Raw genomic sequence first — 11,137 nt, 5'->3', positions numbered from 1 at the left:
ATGGATTAAATTCTCTGATTCAAAGTTCAAAGCATTGAGTGGTTCAAAAGATTTTTAAGAAAAGACACAATCATATGTTGCTCACAAGAATCTCATGGAATAAAACATTCCATGCAAACAGGAACCAAATGAAACTAGGGGTCAACATCCTAATATCAAATCAAATAGAAGCAAAATAAAAACAGTAAAAAGAAACAAGTAAGGTCATTATATAAAATGACAAACAGGTCAATTCAGCAAGAGGAAGTAATTCTGAGTATATATGCACCATTGTTTGAGCATTAAAAACCTAAAACAAGCATTAATAGGACTAAATGGAGTGAAAATTCCTAGCACCATGGTATATAGGGGCCTTAACATCTCACTTTCAAACATGTACAGATGATGTGCAGACAGAAAATCAACAAAAATGTTAGTTAAATCATATCCTTGACCAAAAGGACCTAACAGTGTTTAAACAATTTCATTCAAAGCTGAGTGGAAAGAAAACTGGTGTGTCAGAAATACTTCCCTCTCAACTTTCTTGTAGTACTATCTACAATAATGAACAAATGAAACAACAGATGATTGAATAAAGAACTCTTGAACTTTGTCATTCCTCTATGTTCAATTCCTCTCCTTGGATCAGTTTCCACATCCTTTACTTCCATTTACTTCCAGTAACATTCTATGGTGCTGCTCCAGATAAAACGAATCTTTTTTGGCTTCATTGAAATAGCACAAGGACACCTTTGGATATGAGCTAACACATGTTTCAGAGACAAGTCAGTAAAGAGAAAATATGAAAGTTAAATGGCTTATAAATTATCCATGAGTACATTGAGTTCAAACTTCTTTTTTTATTGTGAAAATACTGTACAGAGGGGTTACAATTACATGAGCAAGATAGTGAGTACATTTCTTATCAAGCATTGTAGTGAGTTCAAACGTCTTAAGTGCTCTGTAAATTAAGGTGAATTTGAAATAGGAAGAAGATTCTCAGATCATTTTGGTTGTGAGTGTATGAGCTGTACATTAATTTCCCAAGTGTACAGGAGTTAACAAAAGTAAGAGAAACAATAGCAATAATAGGAAACAGAGAAGTTCTGTGTTTTAGTATAAGGGTTCAATGCAATATAGAAGACTTTAGAAATAAGACAACATTGAAACAATAAAGCCAAGTCCAGTATGTAGATTTATGGGAGTGATATAGAGAAAGCACTACTACTAAGTGGAACATGAAGCATGAGGCCACTCCCTTTCTAAGTCATGCTTGCTACTAAGTGGAACATGAAGCATGAGGCCACTCCCTTTCTATATCATGCTTGCTAATCAGGAAAATTTGAAAAAAGTAAAATGGAAGAATGATTATGTTTCCAATGCACGTCAGATATAAGAGCATGGACTTAACTGGAAAAAAGAGTCCATCTTGAGAGAACATGCATTATACTAGCAATGAACCTGGTGGCTAAGATCACATTTCTTTTTCTTTCCTTTTCTTATATTCTTTTTTGTTGTTGTTGGTCCTGGCACTTGAACTCTGGGACTGGGCGCTGTCCTTCTGCTATTCAGCTGAAGACTAGAGCTCTACTACTTGAACCACAGTGCCTCTTCCAGTTTTCTGGTAGTTATTGGAGAAAAGAGTCTCCAGGACTTTCCTACCCAGGCTGGCTTTAAACCCCAATCCTCAGATCTCACCACTACTCAGCTTACGATCACATTTCTAACAGTATACACCCAGGATATGTAATGTGTATGTTCATCTATCTTTATATGAATTCTTGAGTTAAAAATCTGGGCTACAGGTTAGACTTTACACTCACAAAAATGTTTGTAGTGTAAAAGTTGATACTCCTGGAAAAATAAAATCTAAAAATGTAAATGAGTCTGGGAAGTTCAGTTTGCATCCAGCCTGGGAAGAACAGGCTTTGTGACACTATGTATAATTAAACAGCCAAAAGATGGAATACCAATCATGAGCAAATTGCTGAAGAATAAGAGCTTGAGGATTTTGCATACATACATACATACAAACATACACATACACACAGAGGCACTTATATGTGCACTCACAAATACACAAATGAAACAACTCTCAGAATATGTAGAAAAGTTAGAAAACAATAGAAAATATGTTCTGAGTAAGACTAGAATCAAGTGACAATTTGTAATATTAGAAAGCCCACAAGTGAAATTTCTTCAAAAAAGTTGAGAATACTACATAGGTAGGGACCGGAGATAGTAAGAGAGTCAAGTAATCATTATTAACAGGATCGAGTCCATGGAGGAAGGAATCAGAGACCCCTGCAGGTGCATCTGAAAATGTTCATATCCTTGTCAAATGCTAGAACATCTTTGAAAATAGTACATAAACAGTCTGAGCAGTCAGTCTAGTGGATAAGATCATAAGAGGAGTTCAAAATTGCTAGTCTGTTTCTAGATTAAATAAACCAACAAACTATGGCAAGGCAATGTGATACAAGCCTGGAATTCTAGCACTCTGACTAAGACAGGAGATTAGAGAGTAGAATTACATAGTGATACCTTCCCTGGATCAGGTAGTATAATTTCATCTCAATAAAACAATCCAAACAATTAGAAAGGAATACACAGTTGGAAGATTGGGCTAATTTTGTCACTAGGTTTTAAGAAGTCAAGTTTCCTATTGAAATGCAACTCATACGTAATCCTGACTTGTGTTTTAAATGCTCTCTTCATTATAGAACATTCCCAGATGCAAAATGGCTCATGATTTCTATCTAAAAATTTGCAAAAGTAAGTAATCCAGCATCATTCTGTTGGATTCCAACAGAATGATGAAGGATTACAAAAGCTTAAGCCTGGAGAAAAAGCAAAGATTGTCTAATGTAGGACTTTGTAGACCTTGCTAAATTAGAATTTAGATTTTAAATAAATATTTTGGTTTTGTTTGTAATTTAATAGTCTATAAGATTCTACAAAATTATTTTTAAGTAGAGGGTTTAATTTAAATGATTCTGGTATTCTATTTTCCTAGAATATACATTCAAGAGAGTTATAATTAGAACTTAGTTAATAGATAATTCCCAACATTTCATGTACAACATGATAATGTGAATAATCTAGACAGAGTTGCCAACAAATGGATGACATTAATTTACAAATTTAGAAAAAGAGCAATGTTTTGAGGGTTTGGTATAATATGGTATGAAGAGAGTAATTGTGTGACATCTTCTTTCTTCTACCTATATGAAACACAGTAAGCAATTTCCTTAATTATGTGCCTCTCTATACATTGAGAAAAATGCTAGGTTTGGGGTTTGTTTTCATTTTTGTTTTTGTTTTATTGGTTTGTCCTAGAGCTTGAACTCTGGGCCTGGACACTCTCTGAGCCTGGTTATGCTCAAGGCTTGTTCCCCACCACTTCAACCTCAGTGGCACTTGTGCCTGTTTTTTTCTGAGAAGTATTGAAGATAAGATTCTAAGAAACATTCCTGCCTGGGTGGGCTTTGTTCCATAATTTTCTGATCTTAGCATCCTGAATATTTATGATAGTTTTAAAAGTATAAATATACATAATATTTGCAAGTTCTATTCTCAAGAATACCACTGGGGGAAAAATGATGCAACTCAGTTTGTTGTGGTCTTCTTTCCAGAACAAGGAGGGCATCACATTAGCAGAGGTAGAGTATTTTTTCACAATAGAGATAAGCTATTCATGATGTGAATTAAGTAACTTTAAGGTGCACCTTACAAATTGGAAACTGTTGGGATAGGATGACTTTATGGCATAAATCTTGGGATTGATGGTCATAGAAATAATAGCTTACTCTGATAAAAATTGTTACTCTTGAAGAATTAATTATTACAGATGTTTCATAGTTTTATCCTGTACCAGAATATGGCTATTTTTCTGTTGACTTCTCAATCTATAACAGCCCATTGGAAAGTGCATCTATTGCAGAATTTCATAACATGAAAACAGGTACTGTTTTGAATCTCTCAGGTATGGAATGTTGAGAATTTAAAAATGAGTAGTTATTAGTCATATGAACATATACTCGGTCCTCTTAACAACTTATTTACCTTTAAAAGTTATGTGTTTCCATAGAATTAAACTGTTTTCGGTTTTAGTATAAAAAAGTACTAAATTTATTCTTTTTTCAAAATATTGGCAAATTCATTGTGAAAATATTGTCTAGAGGATAAAATTCAAGTTGATGACCCTCTGATAAAGAAGGGGTAATTAATTCAAATTAGATGCCAAAAAGTATTGCTTTATAAAAAGTTTATACATAAAGAATAATATTTACTATATCAATACAGTGAAATTATATTTTTTATGCAGCTCATTATTTAATCTTATTGTAAAAGTGATGTACAGTGGGGTTACAGTAATTGTAAGGTAGTGAATACATAACTTTTCAAACTTTTTACCATTCCTCATTTTTCTCACAGTTTTCCTTCACCCCTTCATACCTCCCAAGTTTTAATGCACATTTCCAACATATTGTCTTGTGAGTATTGCTATTGCATTGGTTTTTACTTTGTCCTTTGTCTCACCATTTTGTTGTTCCTCTTCCCTTTCCTAATTATGGTAAATGTATACACAATACAAAGTCAAATACAGCAGGGATAAACCATAGGGGAAAACCCAAAGAAAACAGAAATCACATAGTACATCAAAAACAACAACCACAAATGAAAAAAATCGGTTTCCCTATGTAGGCTTTCATGCAAAGAAATCCATGGTAACTTAGTAGAGTGGGAGCAATGTGGCTAAAGATAGCTCTTTTTCACATTAAACAACACGAAACAAACAAACCTCAGAAACCTTGCTGTAAATCCTGTAGGTTCCCTTGAGAATTGTCCTTATCCACGAAATATACTCTCACTGTGTGAAACAAGGTTGTAGTGGAATTTAAATTCAAATTTCTTTAAAAAAAGACTTCAAAATTTGTGAATTAACCTTTAATTACCAGTCATTCTCTGAAAAAGATAATTTGGGTCAAAATATTTAGGGAGAAAGTGATCTCCACAATGAAAGAAGGTATTGGATTTACACTTTTGTGTTTGTAACACTTTCCACAATGTCTTTGCCTGTGAAGCAGTGAAACTGAGAAAAACAATCTAACTGGATACTTCAAACCAATGATTTCACATTTCTTTTATTTTTTTTATTTTATTTGAGAACATACTGTACAGAGGGGTTACAATTACATGGGCAGGATAATGCATACATTTCTTACCAAGCATTGCAGCCTCCTCCTTTGTTTACCCTTCACCTCCCTTCCCAGCCTCCCCCCTCCCCTCCCCCCTCCCCCCCACCCAATCATACCCCCCTACCCCCCCCACACCGACATTGTAAAGCTGGTTTTGACATGACATTTTGTACTTCTCATTGTTGCAACAGGTCCACCTGAATCCTTAAACGACTTGTTTGTCCCCATCTCCTCCACATGTTATACTGACATCAAATATAGTGAAAGCGGGGGTTACACTGTGGGGGAGGGACATACACAGCAACAAAGAAATAATCTTATAAATGCGTTAGAAACACATGCATGAAAGAAACGAAAACATTAAAATACATATTTAAGGGTTCATTTTCCTAACATCACATTATCTGACCTTTTCCGCTTGACTCATACCTATACTAGATATTGCAAATAAGGGAAACCATGGGACCTATGTTTCTTTGGGCCTGGCTTACTTCACTTAATATAATTTTTTCCAAACCTTTCTATTTCCTAATTTCTAAGTGGCTCACAAAACATAATATCCTTAAAAACGTAATATAGTGAAGATTTCTCTTATTATGTACGCCAAAAATTTTGGGTTCAGAAAAGAAATGAGTAAATGGAAGCTTAACTAGAAGCCCTAGATAAGCGTATTGGCTTCAGCAGTGGAGGGAGGCCAAAACTTTTCAGTATACATTTTGTTAATATTTTTGCTACCTAAAGTGATTTTACGGAGCCTATTTGGCTCACTACTATGCAGAATAGATTGAATGAAGACATGAAAAAAATTCCACATCGAAATGAGGCAACATAAAAGAGTTTAAAAAGAGAAATCATGAAGATACAGCAGTGGCGGAGACTGTATAGTCCTTCAGCTTCGCTACACTTGAAGCCATAAGCTGTGATTAATTGGAAATCAGGCAAGAGCTAAGAGAAGGACATAGAAGTAGGACATAGAAGCATTGTCCTTTTGTAACAGACACTTTCTTCCAAGGTATGGGTGATTTAATTCTATTCTCCTCCATACATCTTGTTGAGCAAATGCAAAACCAAGAGAAATATAATCTATTGAAGTAATTTTGCAAAGAATAACTTCCCTGTTCCTGATATGGTATCTAAAGAAAGTCTTAAGAGAGAAGATAAAAGTGCAGTATTTCTCGGTTTCCTCTAAGCATCTTGTTAGCAAAATATATCTTTGAGATTAGAATTGATTGAACCAAAAAGGAATGGAGCACTTACTTTTCTGGGCACTTTAGACAGAAGACTTTCAAGGTAAAAGCAAACAGAAAAAAAGTATAGCCAAATATTTGTGATCACACTTTCTTGGGCTTGTTTCCTGGAGACAAAATTTTATATTAGATTTGTCCTCATTAACATAGATGTTGTTTCATGGCAACCATATGCAAGAGGGAAGTTTAATGGACTCGCTTGGACATGTAAACAGCATGATAGAAAAAAATGGTAAATAATATGTAGTGAATTACTTTGACCAATTACTTTGCCAGAACAAAGAAGGAAATACATAATTCAAAATTAATTGACTTAAAAGTATGAAGAAAGAGTAGTGAAGTGAGATGGGAGAAAACAGAGGATTGTTTTCTCTCCAGTGGAGTAATGGGTTCTTGATCTTGTTTCTTCCATGCTATCTTCACAAGCTATCAAGTGTGTCTCAGGACTGGAGTATCCAGTTCAGACAAAGAGAACTCACAGAAGAAAGATAATATTTTCAGCAGGTGTAGGTGATTTATAACCTTAGACAATCTATTTAAACCTGTTCAAAATTCTCCTCTACCCCAAACTTCCCTCTTTGAACAGTTTTGTTTGCTTTTCCCAAAACTGTTCTTCATTAACTGCTTAAAATTTTGAGAGGCCATATTCATACTTTCTAGAGATTGCTGTTTAGTTGTGATTTTTGTGTGTTTTTGTTTTTGTTGTGTTTTTTAACTGAATTTCAAAAGGTTGTGCAAGTGTGTTACAATTAAATATACCCATCTAATTGTCCAATACTCCTGGATCAGAGTGACTCCTTCTATCATTGTCAACCAACCCCTTTTGCAAGAATTATTTCAGATTTACCACTTCCTTTGTCATTTGTGTACATTTAATAGTCTAGCTGTACTTGCCTCTTGTTCCATTTTTCATTCATTCTATGTCTTGACTATTATTCCTCTCTGGTTTAAACTTCCTGATAGTCATTCTGTTAAACTGTTAATACTTTGAAAGGTTTATATACATTCCATGGAGTTTCAAACCTGCATATACTTGAATTGATGTCAGCTTATATTTCCATAATTTATACATCTGCAGTAACAATTTGGAAGACTGGAGACATGAAACACCTAGACATGATTTTATTCTCATCCATTTGGAAGATTAATCTTTAGTCAATAAGAAAGTTTAATAATGGCTTAGAATGTATTCCTAACTACCAATTTTTATAAATGGCTTTGTACAATGGTTTGTGATTATTTTATTTTACATGGGATAATATTTTCTACTAATTATAAGTTTTGGAAAAAGAAGAAAATTAAAATTTACTACTATAGAGGAATGTGATAGAAATAGAAGATGGATTTTATGACATATGTCTGAGGAGTACCAATATTCAAGATTTAAGTCATATTTCTTACTATGTTATACAGATAGGGAAAACATAAAACAACATATGATAAGGCAACTATTTGTGACTTTTTAAAAACTACCTTATTAAGTGATGAAATTAACTTTATTAGCTAATGTTTGGGTTTGAAATATGGAAAGCTGATCTCTTTAACACATTTCTGGAAGGCACCTACTGAGCAACACAAATGGTGGGTGGTACTATTTCTATGCTTTAATGAATGGGTGAACCTGTTTGACATTAGTGCTGGGAAAATAAATCAACTCTATTGTAACCTGTTCCCTACACTTGAAAAACTTGTAATGTCACTAAGTTTCATCTATTTGTCAAAAGTTATTTTGGCAAATGGGATTTTAAAAAGTTTATTTGAAAAGGAATACACTTTCCTTAAATATAGGTTATCATTGGTTTGAAAGTGACAACATTTTTATACCACAGAACCAAGTTGTACTGAATTACCAGTGTTTTGAAGCACTAAGAATCTTCTCAATTAATGTTTTTCTGAATTAAATTTGATCTCTATGTCAAGTTTTCCAGGACTTGGTAGACCAATTTAGGATCTTTCCTTCCAGGAACTATTTTTTTGGCCCACTTATGCTGGACTGAAATCTTTCATTAATTATTAGGGGAGGGGTATTAAAAATAGTTTATGACACTTTGTGATCTTGTTCACTGATATGTGCTAGTCATCTGTAAATTGAAAGTTTGAATTACAGTACTTTCTCTCAGATTTGGTGATCTCATCCTTCATTTTAAGTTGCCTTGCATTTCACAATTGCTTACTGCAAATTCCTGCATCTCAAGGAATTGGGGCCCTGAAATATAGGAAATGAGAAATTGAGATGGGTCTTCAATTAGTTTCTGTTGGCATGTTGCATGGGCCTAGGTGAGAAGTCTTGCCTCTGTTATCTCATGATGCAGATAACTGGGACCTGGGATCCTAGGACCCATGAGTCTTGCAGAAAAATAATATTTTTTAGACATCATATTTGGGCATAATCAGTAGGAATGCTTCAGAAATATGGAGAAAAACAGTTTGGGACCAGCAAGTTAAAACAATAAACAGAGCAGTAGAGTAAAATCCCTTATAGATTAGAGGAAAACAACATTGCTTTTTGCCATGTGAATTCAGAAGACCAAGAACACTTAGAAGGTATCACAAGTTTATACCGAAGACATTGCACTGATACTTTTTATATTCTAATATATATTCTAAACCTAATTATTTATATTCCAATTCTATTTATTGGAATAAATAAATTATCAACTAATTCTAGTATGTTTCACTGTGTGAAATATATAATCAGTACATATAAATGTAAAATATATAACTATATATAATATAATAAAAAGGCACATGTTTTGCATTGTTCTGTTGTGGTTAGGGTATCAAGGGCAACGGTGTTTTAAAGTATTATTCCATTATCTCTACTTTAGTGTTTGACAGAGTTATACCTAAAGCTTTACCATTTGTAGATTTATAGCCTGAAGGCAAGAGGAAACATTGTGATTAAAACATTACCAATTTAAGACCTGATAACGAGGAAAACATATGGACTTCTCCTGCAACTATGAAAATACTCGGTGTTAGAAAGGCAGTATTGTAAGTTCCTCCATGGTTGGATGGTATACATGCCAAGACATTAGGTAATCATGCATATGAACAATTTTTCACCTTTTCTTGGCATTAGCTACTTTTGAAATGGTAGGTATAACTAAGAATTAAAATTTGACAAAATACCTTCTAGTCTGAACAGTTCTGTCTGAACTGTTCATCTCTCTATGATCCCTAGTAACTAAGATTACGTTTGTTCCAGTAAGACAATATATGCTGTCAGGGTAAGATATTCTAGTTGGTCCGTTCCTACATGGAAGAAGGATAAAAGGTCAGGTAGACATTTGTGCCAGTAACACCTCATTTTGGAATATTTCAGTTGCAGAAGTTTAGAAGTAGCTCTTATGCCAGGCTTACTTTGAATCCATTAGCTCCACAAATCTAACTCAGTTGATAAATAAGTACTTGAAAAACCATCATCTTTGGACCTAGCTATAAATACTTGAAAGTACTGTCAAATCCCAAATGAAAAAGACTTAAAAAGTCATTGACAAAAAAATTTGCTCAAGAAAATGTGGTATATATACAAAATGGAATTCTATGCCTCTATCAGAAAGAATGATATTGCCCCATTTGTTAGGAAAGAGAAAGGCTTGGAAAAAATTATATTAAGTGAAGTAAGCCAGGCCCAAAGAACCATAGGTCCCATGGTTTCCCTTATTTGCAATATCTAGTATATGTCTGAGTCAAGCAGAAAAGGTCAGATAAGGTGATGTAAGGGAAATGAACCCTAAGATATGTATTTAAATGTTTTTTTTTCTTTCATGCGATTGCTTCTAACGCATTTATAAGATTATTTCTTTGTTGTTTTGTATGTCCCTCCCCCACAGTATCACCCCTGCTTTCACTGTATTTGATGTCGGTAAAATTTGTGGAGGGGAAAGGGAAAAACAAATCGTTTAAATAGGGATAGAGGTGGACATATTGCAACAATTAGATAAACAAGTCGTTATGTCGAAAAATGAACTTTACAACTTTGGTGCAGGGGGGTGTAGCGGGGAGGATTGGATGGGGGAGGATGGGAAGGGATGGAAAGGGAAAACAAAGGAGGAGGCTACAATGCTTGATAAGAAATGTACTCATTATATTTCCCATGTAATTGTAACCCTTCTGTACAATATTTTCACAATAAAAATTAAAAAAATTAAAAAATTAAAAAAACAAAACAAATTTTGCAAATGTGAGCAATCGACTGAACAATATCATTTTCCCCACTATTCTCAGAATTTTAGGGAAATAAGATCAATAGCATTGTTGGGAATAATAAGTTTTCCTTGTTACAAATAGGCACCCAAGGACATAAGCCTGTATAAAGATTGCATCATTAACTACTTAAATTTAGAGGATACTACATGTTTCAGCAGCACATATACCCAAATTATAACAATACAGAGATTAACATGGCACTTGCACAAGGAAGATATGAAAACTTGTGAAGTATTCCATATTTTTCCTTCTTCAGATGCAAAAAATGAAAAAGTGAAAAGTTAATTACAAAATTACAAGTGCAATAATCCACATAATTCATATAATTAAAAGTTAGTTTGACATCAGTGTATTAAGTCTTCAACTTAGAAAGGCCTTTACATAGCAAAACCTTTACAAAACTTTTGAAATTAGGCATCATTGTCATTTTATCCCAAAGAAATATAATACTATAAGGACCTAGGAAAAAAGGAATCTTAAACTGTTTCTATATGGAAT

General features: G+C 33.8%; 1 pseudogene; it reads left to right on the top strand.

Annotated features, from left to right (window-relative positions):
* Positions 1–10,785: 10,785 nt before the first annotated feature.
* On the top strand, positions 10,786–10,885 carry LOC138837550 (U6 spliceosomal RNA; annotated as a pseudogene).
* The last annotated feature ends 252 nt before the right edge of the window (positions 10,886–11,137 follow it).

Source organism: Dipodomys merriami, unplaced genomic scaffold (assembly GCF_024711535.1).
Source record: "Dipodomys merriami isolate MVZ:Mamm:240054 unplaced genomic scaffold, mDipMer1.0.p SCAF_2701, whole genome shotgun sequence".
Taxonomy (NCBI): domain Eukaryota; kingdom Metazoa; phylum Chordata; class Mammalia; order Rodentia; family Heteromyidae; genus Dipodomys; species Dipodomys merriami.
Note: the sequence above shows the minus strand (reverse complement) of the source record. Positions and strands in the feature narration are given on the sequence as shown.